We start from the raw sequence: 23,590 nt of genomic DNA on the forward strand, positions 1-23,590 counted from the left end.
TTTAAGTTCTCTGCCACAATGCCGCTGTCCCCGGGGCTTTTTTGATTTGTCATGTCTTTTATTATTTCTTCAATTTCTTCTCTTATGTGCTATGGTATTTCTTCTATTACTATTTGAGGTTTAGGAGCATTATAATTTTTTTCAGTATTCACTCTGTCATTTAGCATATCTTTGAAATATTGTTTCCACCTTTCACATATTTGGTCTTCGTCCATTTTCAGGTTTCCTTGCTTATCTTTCACATTTATCGTTCTTTTCTGATACCCAGAACAGTTTTAATGTATTTTACCTCTTTGAAAAATTTTTTTATTTCATTTCTCTTGTAATTTTCTTTAATACGCTTTAACTGACCATCCATATACTTTCTTTTCCGCGTCCTTTCCTTATGTAAAATATAGTTCTTAAAATTAAATGAAGATTCTAGGTGGAAATTTCCCAACTTCTCAGACCACCATTTTTCCACCAAATAAAAAAAAATAAAGTGCTCTTACAGTTTTTTATATAATGTTCTACCGTTCCCTTTTATTAACGCAATCCAGAACTTTGTTTCGTGTTTCTTGAACAACTTTCACTTAGCCAAATTTAAATCAAAAGGAAACAAATAAAAGCGTTCTAGGTCTACAGCTCTTAGTTGCGAATTTCAGACCGAAGACCATTTTTACCTCGAACCCGTAAAGTTGTGCTCTCAAAAAGTAGATTAGGGATGTACGTGGAGAGATCCGAAAGTGGCGAATTAATATTTAAAGCGGCATGCAACGGGATTTTGTCGTCTAGAATATAATCAGTGATGAATTTTTAAAGTACTAGGTTAGCTGAACTCAGAACAGACGAGGTAATCAGTTTGATGGAAATGTTTATTCGATATTAGGAAAATTGAGGTAGAAAGTAAACTTTTTGATTACTAAATGAACATACTAAATAAAATATTTGAACAGGTATAAGGTAGATTTCATGGCATATAATTTTTGTTTTCTGGTTTTGTTATACAAATTAAGATATCTATAATTTTTTAATTAATAGCGTCATTTTTGACACTATCTTTTCTCGAAATCTTGAAATGAGTGATTTTTTGATTGCATTTATTTCAACAGCTTTTTTATATTGGACCCTTAATTTTAAATTCTTATATCCATAATAATATCTGATTTTTATTTGATGTATTTTAAATTTTGTTTCCTTTGTAATATGTTGATTCCAGAGAATGCCACTGAAAAAGAATTGTTTATTTTCGTATATAATATACTATATTATTTATCTATGTATATAATATTATAGGCGAGAAAATTTTGCCGGAAATATTTTCGACTGGCATGCAAGTTTATGGCCTGGCAATTTTCACGAATTAAATTTTGACAGTTAAATCACGAGACGTCAGTCTAATGAATTTGTCAAAATTTCTTAAGCGAAAATTCCCAAAAGACAACAAACTTAAATAAAATCAGAAGAAATGTTTGCCGGTAAATATTTTTCTCTCGAATGATATTCGACAAGACTATTTCACGAGACAATTCAACAATTATCAATAGTAATACCACTAGTGATTCAATTTTCGCGATAAGTCTGTCGATTTACTTCTAAACGAAACTGAGTTGCTTGAAAACACCACGAGTCCGTAGGACGAGTGGTGTTTTCTTTAAGAAACTCAGTTGAGTTTAGAAATAAAAGTCAGACTTATAAGCTACATTAAATCACGAGTGGTATTTTATTAGACTATTTCATGAACAAAGTGATAGGTCAAAAATTCAGTAGAATGAGAGGAAGGAATTTAGTTGTCTTTCGTTGTTATTTTCTGCATCTAATTTGTAGTTGCGATCCACACAGAACATCATAAATTGTCTCCATATATAAGATTTAGATTTTCTTGTGTTACTCGGTATATTTTCTTCAATGTTTTGGTTTATAACTTCGTTTGAAGTACCACCGAAACGACTCATTTTGACGTATACAGCTACAATAATTTTTTGGCAAACGTCAAACTTTGCTTTGCGATCGGTATCTATGGTTACGTCGTTGAAAACACGAAGCTGATAGACCAATCAGAATTAAAAGACAGTTGGTGTTTTCGCGATAACACAAGCTGTCTTTGGTTTGTGATTGGTCAGATTATGTGAAAATTTTAAGATGAGTGAAATAGTCAACTAAACATAATCCTTATTTATTTGTTAACAATATCTACTATCTACTATGGCTCAGCTATAGATTTTGTGTATTATTGACCTGTAGTATTTGGGAACTCCAAGGACCAGCTTCATTTGTTGTTTTGAGATTTTCAATTAACTTCTGGTGGTGACTGGAATCCAGCTGCAGATATGGTTTTAGAGAACTTGCGGCTTTTTAGTGACCCGTTAATTTAATAAACTCCTATTCAGAAACACCTTGCTTGAACAAAGCTAACACAGCTCAAGATTGATGAGAATGGTTTGTTAGTTTATGTTTTTTTATTGCTCTTTGCCATCCTATAAAGGAGCTCTTCAACCCTTGCTTTTTACTAATAGCCAGATCGGTATGGTCGATTCTGTAAAATTTCTTGGTATTTTTATAGACAGCAACCATAAATAGACCCTTCATATTGATTAGCAACTAAAGTATTTTTTATATGTATTTGGGTATTACATGCAGCTCTTTCGTAAACTATTTGGTAAGGTTTTATTATGCAATTTGCAATTTAGTGAAATTTTGCAATGGATTGTATATTTTATTATCTTTTATTTTGTAATATTGACGATTTATGTAATTTTAGTAAATTTTAAAGTGTACAATTTTCAGTGACAATAAGGCATATTTCTGTTCTATTCTATTCTGTTATCGGAGATACTAGAAAAAGTTATTTATAAAAATAGAAGGTAGGTAAAAGCTTCACATTTTAAAGTTGGTTACAAATATACATGGTCTTCCATAACACTACCAATCACACAAACAATAATGGATCAAAACCAACATATAAATGACGAGAAAGGGATTGCGGAGGTATGGAGAAAATATTGTCAAAGTCTATATGCAGATGATCTCCAGAAAGCAAATCACGACGATTGCACTGCAGAGAGAGAACCAATTATTCTAAAGTCATTCGATAGAAATATTTTTCTTTTTGCTGATGATACCAGTATTACTTGGAGAAACTCTAATATTGAAACTCTTTATGCAACTATAACTTCTGATCTACTTAAAATAAAAGCCTGGTCCGACTTTAATTTATTCTCTTTTAACGTGGATAACACAGTAACCTTATCCTATAAAGGAGCTTTTCAACCCTTGCTTCTTAATAACAGCTAGATCAGTATCGTTGATACTGTCATTATCTTGGTATTTTTATAGACAGCAACCTTAAATGTGTCCCTTTATATCGATTCCTTAAGTAAGAAACTAGCCTCAGCCTGCTATGCAATAAGATTTATTTCGAAGGAAATCAATTTAGCATCTTCCAAAATAACATATTTTTCTTTGTTCGAGTATTTTTTTCGATATGGTCTTCGTTTTTGGGGTTCTAGTACAGCTGCCCAATCTGATGTTATTTTTAAATTACAAAAAAGAGCATTACGGTATCTTTTTGGCTTCAGTAGAATAACACATTGCAGAAGCTACTTAAAAAATCACGGGATTTTAACACTTCCCTCTTTATATATTTTAGAAACTGTTTGCTTAGTTCGTAAACATCTACATGTTCTCTAGTAATACCTAATCATGCCTACTCTATCAGAAATTCAATTTTTGATGTGTATTTACCGATCCCCTCCAGTGAGTTAGTAAAGAAATCTATATTATATTCGGCAAAATAATTATATAACCATCTCCCTTTGCAATTTAAATTTACAACCTGACAATAATTGTAAATTAATTAAAGCCTATCTATCTGAAAGACCATATTATTCAGTGGAAGAGTTTCTTAACGAATAACAGGGTGGCCGCACACAGAAAGAGCAAAACTGTTTTAGTCAAAAACGTTTTTGTTTGAAACGAAAACGTTTTTGTTTCCACAAGAAACATTTTGTTTTCAAGAGAAACAAAATGTTTGCACAAACCATACTGCAATCAGTTTTATTAAAGATATCGACAGATAACAACGAAATTGCACTAGTTTTCTGGTAGGGGTTCCTCCTACAGGACAAAAAAACGCAAAATAAAAGACAATTTTGGGTGCATCCTATAAATGAGAAAAGAATCTGGCCTCAATCAGTACAATTAATTTTTCTGCGTCCACTTCCATGATACACACAATATAAACAAGCAAAATATCGCTGTTTCCATATGTGCTTCTTGTTGACTAATCGAGCGGTTTCAAGAAGGGAATTCCAAAAACACGTTGCGCCTGCGTACATTGAAATGTTTCGACACAAAACGACGATTCGGTAATCAACATCAAACAGACTGACTGAAACTATATAAATGAGCCTAAACATGCTTTAGACACACGACTAATCAGTGTGCGTCAGCTCATTTCATTTATATGGAAACATCAGCGTCAGACTCGTTTAGTCAAAAACGTTTTTGACTAAAACAGTTTTGCTCTTTCTGTGTGCGGCCACTAAGAAATTACAGTAGGTTTAGGTACGAGCAACTAAAGTAGTTGTATATTTGGGTATCACATGCAGCAAAGTAAACTTATTAGCTCGGAAGGTTTTATTATGTAATTTGCAATTTGGTTAAATTTTGCACAGTATTATATATTTTATTATCTTTTATTGTCTCTCTATTAGTATTTCTCGCTAATTTTGTAATATTAATATAAGTGTTTTGTGTACAAAAATATGCTGACTTATGCAATAATAATTTTGTTTGTTTAGACACTATCATACATTAGGTTATATATTAGGTAAAAATTAAAATATATATATATATATATACATATATATATATATATATATATATATATATATATATATATATATATATATATATATATATATATACCATTTTTTTATTGGTCTAAATTCTTATGAACATGAAGAATAATGGCGACACTTTACAATGATAGAAAAACAAAGAAATGTACTTTTTAACTTATAATTTTATTGACCTAGCTTTTATATTTATTTAATCTACAACATTACTTTGCTAGCAATGTATTACTGTACGTATATCTCCAAAACAAATCTGTATAATACCATTTATCACGGCACATTAGGATCGTTAGCAAAAAAACACGAAATTGAGATGACTCTAAATTACCTTCTCTGAATTATCAAACGATCCGGCCATTTCCAGTCATCAATTATTTTTCGATTTAAATATTTTTTACGCATGTAGGCCTTTTAGGCCAGTACCGATATCGGCAAAATTGAAATCGTTTTATGATATCGGAGTCCAATCGGCTTTTATATTCGACTACAAATGCGTCCGTTGACATTTTTTAATTTAATTCCTTACGAGTCGATTTGGTTGCGTCAATCAGTAGTGTTGAAATACAACTGAATTATAGTTTATACAAATTTGGAGAGTAACGGTACAGTAACAATAGTTATTTTGTATTATACAAAAATATACCAGGTGGTGGAATTGTCGAATGGGAATTCAATACGAAGTTCTAAATTGTTGATTTTCTGCTTCCCTTCTTCTTCTTGCAGTACCGTCTCCTATCGGAGGTTGGCTACCATCACAGCAATCTTTACTTTGTTGGCTGCAGCTCTGAACAACTGTATTGAACTGCACCCATACCACTTCCTTAAATTTCGCAACCAGGAAATCCTCCTACGTCCCACATTTCTCTTTCCCAAGATTTTTCCTTGGATTATGAGTCTAAGCAGAGAGTACTTTTCTCCTCTCATTATGTGGCCCAGATATTCCAGTTTTTTCGTTTGTATGGTTTTTATGACTTCGCATTCCTTCCCCATCTTCAGCAGAACATCTTGATTTGTTACTCTTTCTGTCCATGGTATTTTCCACATTCTCCTGTAACACCACATCTCCAATGCTTCAATGTTTTTGATGTTTATCTTTTTCAGTGTCCAGGCTTCCATGCCGTACAGCAGAACGGAGAAAACATAGCACCTTAACATTCTCGTTCTTAAGTTTATATTTATGTCCCGGCTGCATAAAAACTTTTTCATTTTGACAAACGATTGTCTCGCTATCTCTATTCGCCTCTTGATTTCTCTTGTCTGGTCATTAGTATCAGTGAAGCAAACCCCTAAATATTTGTAGGACGTAACTCTTTCAACTGGCTGATTATTTATGGTCAAATTCACATCGGTGTATAGCTTCTTTGTTACAATCATGAATTTAGTCTTTTTGATGTTCAGTTTTAGACCATACTTTTTGGTATGGGTGTTTATATTTTCCTTCAAAAACTGTAAATTTGCTAGGTTATCTGTTACTATTAGCGTGTCATCAGCGTATCGTAAATTGTTAATTAACTCTCCGTTAATGTTCATACCAATGTTTTGCCTGACTTTATCGAAGGCCTTCTCAAAATCTATGAAACCTACGTAGAGGTATTGGTTTACATCCAAACATCGCATTAACACACTCAGACCAAACAAAGCTTCCCGTGTTCCCAGTCCACCTCTGAATCCAAACTGTGTGGCGCTTATGTCCTCTTCTAATTTATTAAATATTCTTTTGTGAATTCCCTAGCACATTCATGCTTCCCTAGCACATTCAGGGGATGCCTACAGGTATAAGCTAACGCTACACAATAAAGAAATTCGCAAAACCAAAATTAAATCATGGTGAGAGAAAATAACAGATATACCTTCTCTTGAATCCATAAAGTCTTGGCAACAATTAGTTCTACAATTAAAGAGGTAGGTTTCCTGAAGAAAGCTTATAGCAAATTTACAGAGACGAATAAGGAAAGTCTAAAAAAACTCATAAACACGTACTTTCCGGCCTCATCAATTCTGAATGATGCAAATAGGCGCACCAACACTGACCAAAATCCGACTAGGCCAAGTTTTCTAGATGGGAAAATAGCCACAGCAATCATGAGTATGAAATAGTGTGCATATATTTATATATAGTTTCTCTTTACGTTCGAATGTGTTATCTTCAATCAATAGATCTACCGTTAACGAAAGCTTCAGCTACTTTCAGTTGACCTGCGAGAGTTCATTTAGTTATATCTTCTTCACATACAGTGTGTAAAAGCCAAATGGAATAAATTCATTATTTAGGTTACTGTACATATTTATAAAAAATCCCGAAACACGTCAAATTTAAATTATAACTTGACATTCTTTAACGTGCAAATGCAACCCCTACCTTCAACCCCCTTAGAATGACAGGTACAACCCCCAATTTTTAAAATAGGAAGTATAGGCTTGTGATATATCGTTTGAAAGGTCTTTTCATTCTCCATTCAAAAATGTTGTCGCTTTCAAGTTTATTAAGATTAATTAAGATAAAATAAATTAAAATCATGTGGTTGCCGAAATTCGCTAAAATATACTCAAAACTTATTTCCCGTTTAGGTCTTGATAATGAGAAAGTGAACAAAAACCATAGCAATGTGGTTTTTAGATGGTAACCATTAAAAAACTTTAAAGGATTTCCGTGGCAACGTTATTTTAACACGCATTAGTAAATTGTTTTATTTAAGTTGTCAGTATTTTAATTTAAGTAAAAAGTTCGTTCAATTCAATTCTGAAAAATGGTTAGATTAACGGAAATGCATAAAATAACAGTTTTACAAATGATTGGTTACGGAGATAACACCCGAACACAACAGGAAGTAACTCGCCTATTTCATGAGAAATTTCCTAATTTACCGCCTATATCCCAAGGAACAATAAGTAAAATAGAGAAGCAGTTTCGCGTGTTTGGTCATGTAAGGCAGATAAAAAAAGCAGCTGCCAATGTACTGAGTGATGAACTCAAATTGGATGTGTTGCTTGAGTTTCAGGAAAATCCACATACATCGAGTAGACAGGCATCCACTACATTCAATGCTAGCCATACATCGATAGTAAACATATTAAAAGAAAATAAATTGCATCCCTATAAGATGATACCTACTCAGGAGCTCATGGAAGACGATTTTGATATGAGAACTTTTTTTGTGAGCAAATGATGGACATGTTGGATAACAATATTATCCAATTAGAAGACGTTATGTTTTCTGATGAGTGTACTTTTTCACTTAACGGTCATGCTAATCGGCAAAATTGTCGCTACTGGGCCACGGAAAATCCTCACTGGATGAGAGAAGTACACACTCAATACCTTCAAAAGGTTAATGTTTGGGCAGGGATTGTAGGAAACAATATCATTGGTCCCTTTTTTATTGAGGGCAACTTGAATGGCAACAATTATTTGGCACTACTTCAAAATGATGTCATTCCAACGTTGGCAAATTTATATCCTGATCCAGGAAACCCTCAAGTTCCAGCGAATACGATATGGTTTCAGCAGGATGGAGCACCATCACATTACCAACTTAATGTCCGGCAGTACCTCGATACAATATTTCCCAATCGGTGGATAGAGAGGCGAGGATCGATTGAATGGCCAGCGCGGTTACCTGATCTTACATTATTAGATTTCTTTTTATGGGGATATGTGAAGAGCCATGTGTACAAAACTAAACCTTCTGATTTAAATGACTTAAAAGAACGAATAACGCTTGGGATTAGGTCGATCACGCCTGTTATGTTAAATAATGTTAGAAGACAGTTTTATTTGAGATTAGGATGTTGCCAAGACGTTCGCGGTGAACATTTTGAACATCTACTTCATTAACATTCATAGTTCTTTTTCGTGTTCTACATTTTATTACGTTTTGCATTACATTTTAGTTTTTGATTGTATTGTAGCGAATTTCGGTAACCACATGATTTTAATTTATTTGATCTTAATTAATCTTAATAAACTTGAAAGCGACAACATTTTTGAATGGAGAATGAAAAGACCTTTCAAACGATATATCACAAGCCTATACTTCCTATTTTAAAAATTGGGGGTTGTACCTGTCATTCTAAGGGGGTTGAAGGTAGGGGTTACATTTTCACGTTAAAGAATGTAAAATTATAATTTAAATTTGACATGTTTCGGGATTTTTTATAAATATGTACAGTAACCTAAATAATGAATTTATTCCATTTGGCTTTTACACACTGTATGTTTTGTTGTATATATCGATGGGGCATGCGGTATCGGTAATAAGGATTTGCCCACTTAGTCTATCATGCGTAAACTGGAGACTTACCGTTTTAGATTGACACGGTTCTGATTTTTAAATACATAAACAAAATAAAGACCATTATTAACGAGTTGATGTATTTTTGATACATGTTTTTTTGTAAAAGTTGTCAAAATTTGTAAAGACGACTGTGTAAAAAATTTGCATAAAACAAATTATTTATACTTGAAACAGTCTAGCTTAATGACACAACAAACTAGGTACTTTTTGACTCTATCTGCATTTAAATTTGAATAAAGACAATTTCGATCTGTCGCTCTAGTTCTCATAAGGAACACTTAATTATGCCCGAAGTTTCTCCATTTTACTTGGAATTAATTCCCTTTGAGTCGTTTTGTCGTTTCTTCCACCAAAGTCAAATATTTGACATGCCCCAAAAACGAAAAGAGAGAGTCAGATAACGAGTGTTATAAATATACGAATGAATTTTTGTTTTTTTTTGCACAAACAACAGAAGTTTCTGCAATATTACTTTTGTAGTTTATTATGCATATAAAAAGATATCATGACCACGAGAAATTATGATTGATATTTTTATGAGGTTTGTGATTTCTTTGTAACTGGGGTTAAGTCTGAAGCTATTTTCTTATGGCATTTTTATACGGGATTTTAATTTTACTTCTTGATTATCAAAAATAATATAAAAATACAGTCAGAGAAAATGGAAAATATTACACTTCTAATTTTATTAAAAGGGGGGTCGAGTTACACATTAGTTTGGAGGTCGTTTAATTGATTCAACAATCATATGCCCATTTACCATTTTTTGATTAGCAGTTTACAAAAACTGCATTCGAAATTTACAGAATTTTAGTTTTACTGCACTGAGGTTGTAAGTTTTCAGTTTCTCTTCTTGGTTACGTGCATATTCCAAGTAATCTTCTTCTTCTTAAAGTGCCCTCTCCTCAATGGAGGTTGGCTACTACAATTTTAAAATCTTCTCTATCTTCAGCTGTTCTTATTAGCTGTTCAAAATTTAGCCCTGTCCATTGTCGAATGCTTCTGAGGCTTTTCCTTCCTAGGCCTCTCTTTCCCTCGATTTTTCCTTTCACTATAAGTTGGGCATATTGGTACTTATTATTTCTCAGTATGTGGCCTAGGTATGATGTTTTTCTAACTTTTACTGTGTTAAAAAGTTCTCTTTCCTTGCCTATTCTATGCAGCACTTCTTCGTTTGAGGTATGCGATGTCCATGAAATTTTGAGCATTCTCCGGTAGATCCACATTTCAAAGGCCTCCAATTTATTTACGGTTGATGTTTTTAGGGTCCACGTTTCAACTGCATATAGAAGAGTCGACTAGACGTAGCATTTTGATAAACGTAGTCGAATTTCGAGTTTTATTCGAGAATCACAAAGCAGTTTTTTTATTTTTTCGAAAGATTTTCTGGCCTGTTCTATTCTCGATCTTATTTCTAGATCAGGATTTAGGCTGCTATCGATCCAACATCCCAGGTACTTAAATCTATTGACCTGTTCTAAAATGTGCCCATTTATTGTGCAAGGTTGAGGTACGTTTTGGTTTTTTCGGATTGACATCACTTTGGTTTTTTTAATGTTTATTTTCATACCAAATTGCTCACAGGTCGAGTTGGTCTTGTCGATGAGTCGTTGTAGACCTACGTCGGAATCCGCAATTAACACGGTATCATTGGCGTATCTGATACTGTTGATATTTACGCCATTCACCTTGACTCCATCCTTGGAATCCTCCAATGCTTCTTTAAATAGAAACTCGGAGTAAAAATTAAACAGCAGAGGCGACAGAACACATCCTTGTCTAACTCCCCTCCTAATTTCTACTTCTGCGGATGTGGAACCTTCGATCCTAACTCTGGCGTTTTGGTTCCAGTACAAGTTTTTTAAGAATTTGATGTCTTTTCCATCTAAACCGACTTCTTGCAAACGTTCTAATAGTAGGTCGTGTCTTACTCTATCAAATGCTTTTTCGAAGTCTATAAAGCATATAAATATATCTTTCTGTGGGTCGTAGCATTTTTGGGCTAGAACTAGTAAACTGAACAGGGCTTCTCTCGTTCCCATGCCGGCTCTGAATCCAAACTGATCGTCTCCGATGATTGTTTCGCACTTTCTATAGATACGATTATGTACGATTTTTAGTATGCATGACTCATAAGGCTTATCAGACGGAACTCATTGCAGTGTTGTGGGTTTGGCTTTTTTGGTAGTGGGATGAATATTGACTCCAGCCAATCTTGGGGTATTTTACCTGTATCATAAATGCGATTGAATAAAAGGACAAATATTTCGATATTTTCTTCGCTGATTAATTTTACCGTTTCTGGATATATTCCGTCTGGACCTGGGCTTTTATTTGTTTTAAGATGATTAAGATATTTAAGATGATTTATTCCAAGTAATACTGGACTCTAAATGTCTAAGATTCTATCCCTACATGGTAACTATTTGATCTTACATTAAGTTTACTTTCAATATTAACACCAAACTTTAATTTTGTATGTATCATCATCATTCTGGCTTTACAACCCTGCGTAGGTCCTAGCCTCCTCAAGAATTTCTCCATATTTCTCATGTCTTCATTGATGTTATTAAGGAACCTTGTTCCGGGTCTTTCTCTTCTTCTCTGGCCAATGGGTCTATCAAGGAGCGTTTTCTAGCTGGGTAATTTAGTTCCATTCGCATTACATGCCCTATCCACCTCAGACGTCCTATCTTAATATGTTTTACGATGTCAGGTTCCAGGTATATTCTGTAAAGTTCGAAGTTGTATCGTCTTCTCTACACTCTATTGTCATTCACTGTACCATAGATTCGCCTTAGTACTTTTCTTTCGAAATATCCTAACATGTTTTTATTATTTTTTCTTTCTAAGTCCAGGTCTCTGAACTATATGTTAGGACTGGGCGTATAATTGTTTTGTAGAGTTTTATTTTTGCATTTCTCGATATGATTGTGAATTTACGAAGGAGATTGAGCTCAAAATAGCACCGTTTAAATTCTACTGTTTATCTCTGCGGTAGTATTATTTTCAGTATTAAGGAGCGCTCCCAGGTATACAAATTCGTTCCCTGCTTCGATGACGTCGTTTTCTATAACAAGTGGTTGTAGGTTTTGTGGTTGCGTGCTTATTTTTATATACTTCGTTTTGTTGGTGCTGATTCTTTTAATGCTAGATATGCCTCTCGTACAGCGTTTTCCGTTCTCCCTACAATATTGATATCATCAGCGTGGGCAAGGATTTGCACTGATTTATTATATATTGAACCAGTGGTTGTGATTTGTGACAGACGTATTACTTTTTCCAGAGAGAGATTGAATAGTATACAGGAGAAAGGGTCTCCCTGGTGCAGCCGATTATTTGTTTTTTAAGGTTTAGACAGTTCCCCCTGAATTTTTACTCTACATTTAACTTTTTTAAGAGTTAGTTTTGTTAAATTTGCCAACTGATTTGGTATTACTATCTCTTGTATTGATTTGAACATTTTATGATTTCATATATATGTTATTTTAAAACATAAACGATGTATCCTCGATATGTTACATATGACTTAATAATAGTGTTATTTTCCTTCTATTTATTATCTGTTTTATTATTAATAAATAATAAAAAAAACAATGTATTGCAACATTTTCTTCAAATGATGTAACTCCAGTTTTTCATTCATCTAACAGCATGTTTAGCATGAAATAAAACCTAGTCTGGTTTGCTTTTGTTTTTTAATTTCCAGGGCAAAACATAAATCAATACAGCATTAAAAAATAATTAAATAGGATACTTTGTTTTTTTGTTACTTAAATGTTACTAAAAAAATAAAAATTAAAAAAAAAATGTTTAAATAAACTAGATGCTTTCTTTAACAATTTATTTGTTTAAATATTTCACAGCGTGCGCAAAGAGTACATAAAAATTAAAAAAAAAACGTCGAAATCCATCAAAAAGAACCAGATATATAGTTAACAGCACCTTTTCCCGCCATTATGCTCCAATTGAGTTCCAGAGCCGGGCGCAAACTTCATTTTGAAGCTTTGTGGAAGATTCCATTGAAATGCAATTTTTGTCGTATTTAACAAATTTATTCTTTAAAGTAGGTTCTTCCAAATGATGCTAATTAGATCTATTAATTATTATAAATAAAGCTGCTGTATATTAAAAGAAAATGACACTCACTTCATCCCAAATTGTCCTAGGACAACTTTTTTTAAATTTGAAGAAAAAATGGAAGTTTTCCAAATATTTAAAAATAATTTTTCTGCATGCAATCATTAAAAAGTTATTTTAGTTGTTTATAAGAAAAAAAATTGACATGCATTTACAAAATGATTTAAAATTATTTTCCTTAATAATATTGATATAATAAATCTTTGTTTTTTTTTTCATAAGCAACACGAAGAATTACTGTAACTTCATTATTTTATCGCTTATATTATTAAAAAAAAAATTAGCTTGGGATAAAAAATTAAATAACGTTTAAACTATTTAATCCATCGCTTTGAAATTTTGATATTCTTTTTTTATTTACATTTACGTGCTCGGCAACTATGGCAACTCGCATGGGGGCGAGTGTGTGTAGTTTGGTGTGGCCATATGGATTCTTTGTATAATTTTAAGTTCTTGTCTAGATAGTCCCGTGGGGCTAGTGTATAATGGCTTATACAGTGAGGTCCCGGTTGCACGTAAGGATGTATTTAAGGAGCTCTAGTGAGGTTGCCCTAATCTCCTGGTGAATCTGTATGCTTCTGTTTTTAAATCTTTGCAAATTTGGATTTGTTGATGTGGTATCTGTTGAAACCGTTTTAGCATGATAATCTGCGAGTTCGTTGCCTGTGAGATGGAATCCATGTAAAGGTGATCTTAGTGTTTAATACAAAAATGCAAAATGCAAAATGTCGTAGCAAAAATGCTACGACCAACAGAAAGATATATTTATATGCTTTATAGACTTCGAAAAAGCATTTGATAGAGTAAGACACGACCTACTATTAGAACGTTTGCAAGAAGTCGGTTTAGATGGAAAAGACATCAAATTCTTAAAAAACTTGTACTGGAACCAAAACGCCAGAGTTAGGATAGAAGGTTCCACATCCGCAGAAGTAGAAATTAGGAGGGGAGTTAGACAAGGATGTGTTCTGTCGCCTCTGCTGTTTAATCTTTACTCCGAGTTTCTATTTAAAGAAGCATTGGAGGATTCCAAGAATGGAGTCAAGGTGAATGGCGTAAATATCAACAGTATCAGATACGCCGATGATACAGTGTTAATTGCGGATTCCGACGTAGGTCTACAACGACTCATCGACAAGACCAACTCGACCTGTGAGCAATTTGGTATGAAAATAAAAATTAAAAAAACCAAAGTGATGTCAATCCAAAAAAACGTACCTCAACCTTGCACAATAAATGGGCACATTTTAGAACAGGTCAATAGATTTAAGTACCTGGGATGTTGGATCGATAGCAGCCTAAATCCTGATCTAGAAATATGATCGAGAATAGAACAGGCCAGAAAATCTTTCAAAAAAATAAAAAAACTGCTTTGTGATTCTCGAATAAAACTCGAAATTCGACTACGTTTATCAAAATGCTACGTCTGGTCGACTCTTCTATATGCAGTTGAAACGTGGACCCTAAAAACATCAACCGTAAATAAATTGGAGGCCTTTGAAATGTGGATCTACCGAAGAATGCTCAAAATTTCATGGACATCGCATACCTTAAAGGGGAAGGAGTGCTGCATAAAATAGGCAAGGAAAGAGAACTTTTTAACACAGTAAAAGTTAAAAAAACATCATACCTAGGCCACATACTGAGAAATAGTAAATACCAATATGCCCAACTTATAGTGAAAGGAAAAATCGAGGGAAAGAGAGGCCTAGGAAGGAAAAGACTATCGTGGCTCAGAAACATCCGACAATGGACAGGGCTAAATTTTGAACAGCTAATAAGAACAGCTGAAGATAGAGAAGATTTTAAAATGGTAGTAGCCAACCTCCATTGAGGAGAGGGCACTTTAAGAAGAAGAAGTGTTTAATGTAAAAATGTGGTGGTAAGAGTGGTGGATATTTTGGACAAGGGGATGATGATAAAGAAGAAGTTTATTCATTCAAATGTTTTGATCGGTAAATAATTTCTGAATGTATACAATGGAAGCTGGAGAATCTGTACAAATGGCAACATTTTATTCGGGCGGTTAATATGCTTAACAGCCTGTAAGACACTAAACAATTCTCCAGTATGTACTCTGTCCAAAAGAGAAATAAAAGAAGTACAAATGAGATTGTATTTGGAGGTGACCAAACTGCTAACCTCCAATTCACTTTTGGAAACGTTCGTGTATAATAGTTGATCAAAGTGATTATTATGTATAATTTCAAGAAATGCTAAGGTGGCAGCATAATTTAAGGAGGAATTAGAAGGAAGGGGATGGAATTTGTGAGTGTAAAATTGATGTCGTATGTTATTGTGGATAATATAGACAATATACGGTTTTTTATTGGGCAGGGGGTGGTTTATATTTTAAACAGCACAATTCCCAACATTTCATGTAATATTAAGGTTCTAAGTCATTTTTCAAAAAGTAATTTAGTTATAAAGAATTATAAAACACCGAAATTTCTTAATTATTTTGTAACTTCCTAAGCAGCAAAGAAGGATAGAAACATATAAACTATGCAAATTTCAAGCTTTTTAGATGATTTATAAGTTTTTTACTCTGAAATTTGTTTGAAATGCGTTACTCTGTGCTGATAGACGAAAAAAGCGAAAATTGACTATTTTTTGACCTTGAAATTAGTTATCTTAATAGAAATTATTAAGTCCTATAAGAATCAAACCTTCTTTATCTAGTGGCGCTGCTCGTTCCACGTCTATCTTCATCAATCCTCATATGTTTTCAATGGGGCTAAGATCTGGAGATGCTGCTGGCCACGGAATTGTTGCCAATCCGTGTTCTTGCATCCAAGCTTGAGTATAAGCAGAAGTATAGCATCTTGCATTATCTTACTGAAAACTCCACCCCTCTGGATATAAAACATGAGCCGTTTCAAGAAGAAAACCATTAAGGATGTCACAATATTTCGCACTATCAACAGTACCATTAACTATACAGAGAGGTGTAGCACCACGCTGAGATATTGCTTCCCAAACCATTATTTTAGTGGGTTGAACGGTAACATTTTCTCTTGATAGGACTTTTAGATGATTTGCACCAAGCTGGAAACAACTTTCATCAGATATAAAGACATTATTAAAATTATCTTCTCGAAAACGTTGATAAAAATCTATTCTTCGTTGCTTTTGCAGAGGTGTCATTGTAGGAATTTTTTTTTTAATTCCTTAATATGTAGCCTTAACGTTTCGGACAACCTTTCTATACAAATATTCCACCTTTTCTTTTTTCTGCGACATTATTTCACAAATCTTAAGTCTGTTTACAAACAACAATTATTGACAGATGATGTTGTCATGCGATTTTGTCCATAACCTACTATCGGCACAACCTACTTGATGCATTACTTTAGTCTTAAAATGTTACAAAAAGGAAATCTATTAAAATTAGAAAAAATATAAAATTCCGGATACTTTCTAGAAGGACTATAATATCGTGGCTGAATGGATCAAGTTATCCAAAGCTATTAATTAAATAAAAAAAGTCCCAACATTCCATATAATATTAAGGTTCTAAGTCATTTTTAAAAACGTGAAATTAGCCATTTTTTGACCTTAATTTGTTAATAACTATTTAAGTAAAAAAAAAATCGACTGCAGGAAACATTTAGGTTTTTAATGTAGAGGTCCATACCACTCAAAACAACTGTCATTTGCCTGGCTGGATCAGTGTCACGAGAAAAATCTTATTTCGCTGGACTATAAGTAGATATTACTTTGCTACTTACTTATGGGGCACCAACCATTATATTGTCTAAACCATTCAAACATTTTCTTAGAGATTTATCGATCAAGAAACATAAAATATGTGTAAGGATTGTTGAGAGAGACAATACAATAACTCTTCCACAATGCAAAAATAACGCCAGGCGGAAACAACGAGATGATTTGCATAACGATTTTAGAGATAACGTTCAAGTGTAAAGTTTACAAGCTGCGGTTGAGGCGTGCAGGGAATTTCAATTCTCGCCGAAGGAGCTGCGGATCTGTGCTGCTAATTTGCTTGGAATAGAAGATTAAGCTGCGTTTTATAGCTTTTCGTATAGTACTTGCTTTTTACTATTGATGAATTAATTACCGTGTAAATATGTTAAACTGAATTTACATGCAGAGCGGAGAATAGAGAATGTTTCGATAGAGTACAGAACCAAAACAAAATTATGAGTGAGACCTACTATGAGTGAAACTTTATGGTTTTTCGAATAGAATTAATGATGTAGCCTAAGGAGGTAGGCGCAACATTTTGTTCCAATGATATTTAAATTTTTTTCGAATCCTGAGAAAACTAATAAATACTTTTAAAACATTTTAACGCAGAATAAAAGATTACATTATTACCAAGGGCCAACAGTCCCTTAAAATAAACAAAAAGTTTCTTTTGAATGAAATATTTGAAATTAAAAATCAAACTAAATTTTCTCTTTTTTTTTCATCCCTATAAATTATTAAAATAAATAACCTAGGGACTTTCGGCCCTCGGTAATAATGTATTTTATCATTCAGTGTTTAAATTTTTCAAAAAGGCTTATTATTTATATCAGGATTTGAAAAAAATTAATTCATTGGACCAAGATTTTGCGCCTATCCTCTTAACAAATCGGCAGAATATCCTGAGTCAGACCAAGACTAAGAAGGAATCTGATATTTTTTGAATGCGATTAAACCCTCTTAATTACAGCAATAACATTTAAATAACTGTGGCTCAATCCCATCCAAAACAATATCAGTATTATCAAGTCACACGAAAAGAGTTTCAAACCCATTTTAATATTGGCGCTATCTTTGATAATGGTCCTGTATTGTTTTCGTTTGGTTACCCTGTGTATTATAGATGTGTGTTATTTGATAATAGCACAATATCTGCAATTTATAGTAGGACTGGAACTGCTGAATGAGAGGTATTGTTACGTAAAAAGATGAGTCATATTAAAAACCTGTAAACATGTTTTTATTCACATGTTTATGTTTTAGATTGTACGAGAGGCTTCTATTTACCTGAACTGACCTTCCAGAAAACGGTCGAAACGATGACCCGGATTGACCTTCTAGTATAATCAGGCTGAATTCTCGACCGGCTGTGTTTTGATATATAATAACGGAGCTTTTATGGAAGGGACAGTTAATTTTGAACGCACTTGCGATTTTAATTGTTACGTTCGCCTAAAATAAATTATGTATTATTGATTGGTTAAATAAATTGATATAAATTATAGTGCTTTTTAATAAATTAAGATAAGAACATTAAATTAGAATTAATACGGACATTATAAATTGAATCAAGACATAGCAGTTAAATAAATTCACTACAGTATCCTGCATACTGAAATCGGTTGCTTTAAAAATTGATTTTATAAAAGTAGGTAAAGTTTCAATATATCAATATGTACTGGAAAATGTATATTGCAGGGAAAATACATACTAGCATGATGCTAGAGGTTATATTATCATGGAGAAGGAAACTCGTTGGAGTTTTTTGGTTTTGTTGAAATAACTATAAATTGGTAAAAATACTTATATTTGAGTCTCTTATCGTAAATGGCGTAATAAAAGGTTGCAGATACGAATTTATCAAAGATATTTAGGGTAAAGGTCTGTAGATCTGTACAACTATAGAACTGTTAAATCTTTTATTTTATATTGAAATTTTAGTCATAAAACCTATTTATAGTTTTCAGAATACAAGCTTTGAAAAATTAAACAAATTATTTTCATCGGGCAGAGAATATTGAGACAGACATAGAATATCGTTTTTGTAATAGAAGAGGAACGATTTCTAAAAAAATAACAAAAAAGCTGAATAGACCAGTTACCCATGCTTCTCTAATTATTAATGTAAAATAGTAATTGGATGTAATAATTCTATTTTTAACATTGCTTAGTTATATATAAGCATATTGTTCTAATTAAATAAAAAATTTATCCCCTAACTTTTTGTTTCGTGAAAGATAAAATGGAGATTAGAGAAAGCTAAGAACGCATTGAAATGCATGCAAAGCGTATTATGTAGCATGCAACTAGATGAAGAGACAAGTATCTAGCAAGAGTTCTTCTATGCTAAGTGTTTTTAAATTAGTGCGAAATATGGTAAGGACGAAGTATGGTGTGTATACGTAGTCCAATGCTTATATGAGCTTATGACTAGAAGTTTCAAATAACCAGGGAACTGAAATATTTAACTTACATTATAAAAAAATCCCCCCAAACTAATGTTAAAGGAAAATATCGAGGATAAAATGGAATATTGTAAAAGAAAAACTTCTTGACTTCAGAATAATCCAATAGATCGGAATGATAACAAACATCCTTTTCGAATACACTCAAGAACATTACATGAACGTACGTGATATTCGTGATACGTAAACAAACTTCTTGTGCTTTAAGCTACAGTTCCTTCAAATCGAACTATTTTATTTGATTTTAATAATTTACTGTGTCTTTACAAACTAGCTAGTGCATGTGAACTCTTACCTGGAGTTTAACAATGAAGATAATAATTTATTCTGAAACAAAAATAGTTTATTTTAATAGAATATAATTATTAGAGTCGTCTGCTATATTTTCAACTTAAATTGTGGTTAATTCACATTAAAGATTTTGCAAAACAAATAAATTTCTCTTAATTAATTTTTAATCTCAGGGTTATTTTTTATCGTTAATTTTTCTATGTGGCTACAAACTAATATTTATACTATTGCCTTTGAGGGAGAAACTGTTAATGGTCAGTCATTTATACATCGACGGTATAAATGAACCGTCCCCTGTTCCCAGTCGTAGTAGTGAACAGTGATCAGTGCAGTAGTGTCTGGGATTTCTGGAGACTGAGACCTCGGAAGCCCTGAAGAAGACATCAGAGAGGATGTCGAAATCTCGGTGCAATAGAAAACGCGGTTCAACCCGGAAGACTGGTGAGTTTAATATTAATTTTTATAATAGTTCTAGCTCTAGGATTAATTGTACTAACCGCGGAAATCTTTCCGAGAATATATATATATATATATATATATATATATATATATATATATATATATATATATATATATATATATATAATATATATATATATATATAAATATATATATATATATATGTATATATATATATATATATATATATATATATATATATATATATATATATATATATATTGAGATGATTGGTGTTTAAAGAAAATAATTTATAAGTTATATACTAGAGAATTTTATAAAAATTATTTATATGAGGGTATTCTTAAGAAATTAGCATATAATAAGTGTAAAAAGTTTTTTTTTTATAATTATAATATATTTAAGTGAGCCATGTGCATAGGCAACCAGATATACCTACTTTGAATAAGTGTCATAAGTTACAGAAATTAATAATTACGAATATAAGTGGGGTTATAATAATATGTTGTTTAAAATGTGTAGTTTATTAAATTAGAGTGTTTAAGTTACTGATTTAAGTTTATATTCTGATCTGAAAAGCCTAAATGTCAACAAAATTCTCGATAGAAAAGAAAGGAATTCTCTAGAATACAGAATTTAACCTTTGTTTACGGTAGAACGTTCTCGAATATGGTTATGTCTATGGACATAATCGAACATATACTGTTTCGAGAACATTCATATGGAGGAAATGGAACAATTCTAATAGGATTTCTTACCAGATGATTCTGGAACATGGAAAAAGATATAAATACCCGGTGATTTGGATTCAAGGATCAGTTACAGTTCAGTCAGATGGCCAGTCAGTTAATAAGAAAGTTAGTTAGAAGATAGACACATTTAGTTAGTGAAGTCAATTGTTCAGTAAGTTCAAGATAGTCAGTCAGAAGGTCCGGATGTTCAATATAATAAGTTCAATGAAGATTAAGAAACAGTATAAAGATAATATTATTAAAGATTAAAAATTATGTTATGTAAAAATGGTAATTGGATAATGGAAGGAAGTATTAATTAAAAATTAAAATTATATAATATATTTGGTGATTGGATATTGGTATATTGAAAATAAGAATATATATAAATGCTGTTAAGAAGAAAAATATTTTAAATTGGTGGATGATAATTGGAAAAAGTAATTTTACAAAAACAAGGATAACCGAGGCTGAGAACGAAGACATTGAGTGGTGATTAAAATCTTTATTTTGGAGAACATTTTATTTAGGCATTCAGTGACAGAAAGGTACAAAATTTTGTTAATATAATTTAGTTAGTGTCATAATTATTTCAATTTTAAAGATAGTTTGTTTTAAATTTTACATTGTCTATATAATTTAATTAGTTTCATAAGAATTTTAATTTAAAGATAGTTTATTTTAAATTATACATTGGTTATGTTAGATATATATGTGTGTTTCATAATAGATACAATAAAGATAATTTCAAAAAGTGCTTACAAACTAATTCTTTGAGAACCGCGATAAAAACCCTATATATTGTTATGATATGCAAAATCAAGAAAAATATTGGGTTGATTAAAATATTTCAAAGTTCAAAAACATTAAAATAATTCAGATAAGTAGGATAATAACTAACAAACATTTCGAAGAATGAAAGTTATTAAATTCTTGGATTACCTGTACTAAACAAAATGTAAGCTATACATAAATTATTTCTTTGTTATACTTGAGTGACCCGCATAATGTTAAGTGAAATCCAAAGACAATTGAACCGGGTTTTTCCAAATACATTAATGCAGTGATTAAAGACAATAGAAGAGATTTTAGAAAGAGGTTTTTGTTAGTTTTTAAGAATCATAGAAAAATATTATTTGTAAATAAGTTTTAGGAAATTTTATAATTATAGGTAAAAATTTGGTTGTTATTGAAATGAAAAAATGGGGAATTGTGACGAGTTTTGATTGGCGGAGATTGAAAAAGGTGGGATAGGTATGTAGGAATGAAAGTTTAGCTAGATTTAGGAGAGAGAAAAGATAGTCAGTTGGTTTTCCAAGTCTGTAAGACGAACAGTGATTGTTCTCTGGCGGTTCCCGAGAAGTAGCAAGCAGTAGTGTTGAATGTTAGTGAGTTTTTGTGGAGTTAGTGTATCTGACAGAAGCTGAAGCAGCAAAATATTGTAAGTCATATTTTTCTACTTATATTCCAAGAGTCACTGTTCAGGCCAACGAGAGATTCAGTTTATCGTAAAGAGAAGATATTCCAAGAGTCATTTTTCACTCGGGCCAACGAGAGATTCAGTTTATCGAGAGGAGAAAGGCTATCATAATTTGAATGATTTGTGCTTTTGAAGGAGATCATTAAGGACGATATACTTGCAACAATCTGTTGTAAGATTGCTGATTACATAGGGAGCGGTTGAGAGGAGATAATATAGTCTACAAGGAACAAGGATTTGGACCACTCATCATCAGAGAGAGATATTTTTGTTTTCTGCAGTTTTTTTTCTTTTATTGATAACACAATTTTTACACTTAATTTAGAAAGGATATAAATATTTTGATTAGGAGAGTTAGAATAGTTTAGGATTTTGAGATTTCAATTAATATTGTTTGTACCATTAATTTTGATTGTTCACGTACGTAGAACAAAATTTTGAGAATCATTATACGAGATTTGTTTATTGAAAACTTTTGAGTGTGAATTATTTTATTATTTTTATTTCAATATATAGTGTTAGATCATATGTGTTTTTATTATTCCGGTATTCTTTGGACCTTACCTTTCACATGTAATAGCATAGATATTGAAGCACGAATTTAACCCTGAGATAAAAGAATTAAAAATTGTGATAGAGGCACAATCATATCATTTAAATAATTTTAATTAATAAAAAAATTAATTAGCTAATTATTGCTTGGCGCACCAAGACTTTAAATATCACAATAACTGGCTTCCAAAACATGGGGCTTGAAAATATCGCAGCTTTACATTTGAAGGAAGGGAAAGAGATCTGGAATAAGTACAGGTGATCCAGAGATAAAAACATATAACATTGAGGGAATTTGAATTTGAAAGTATTTTGACAATTTTTCCAGGGAATATAAATTTGATTTATTGATTGATCGTAGTTAGTGGATATTTACTGCTATTGAATTATTTGATTTTATTTTCTTTACCAATCGTACATTTGACATTTATTTTGAATTATTTGAATTTTACTGATTGCATATTTGATATTTGTTGTGAAAATTTAATACATTTGGGGAGAAATATTGTCGTGTTCTGAAACATATAGAGTGTTGTAAAATTTCACATTTGGCGGGGACAAAAACAGTAACGAATAGAAACAACATGTCGACCACAAGGAGTCAAAGTAAAACGCAAGAAAGGAAAGAGGATAAGATAGAAGAGGAAACAATTATTGATGAAGGATC

General features: G+C 32.1%; 1 protein-coding gene across 3 annotated transcripts in view; it reads right to left on the reverse strand.

Annotated features, from left to right (window-relative positions):
- Positions 1-23,590, reverse strand: part of cpx (synaptic transmission protein complexin) — a 972,531-nt gene that overhangs the window by 627,053 nt on the left and 321,888 nt on the right. For all 3 annotated transcript variants that reach the window (XM_072530669.1, XM_072530668.1, XM_072530673.1), the window contains exon 2: positions 19,745-19,776. The gene's annotated coding sequence lies outside the window, so the exon portion shown is untranslated. The remainder of the gene's footprint in view (positions 1-19,744; positions 19,777-23,590) is intronic.

This window comes from Diabrotica undecimpunctata, chromosome 4 (assembly GCF_040954645.1).
Source record: "Diabrotica undecimpunctata isolate CICGRU chromosome 4, icDiaUnde3, whole genome shotgun sequence".
In the NCBI taxonomy this organism is placed as follows: domain Eukaryota; kingdom Metazoa; phylum Arthropoda; class Insecta; order Coleoptera; family Chrysomelidae; genus Diabrotica; species Diabrotica undecimpunctata.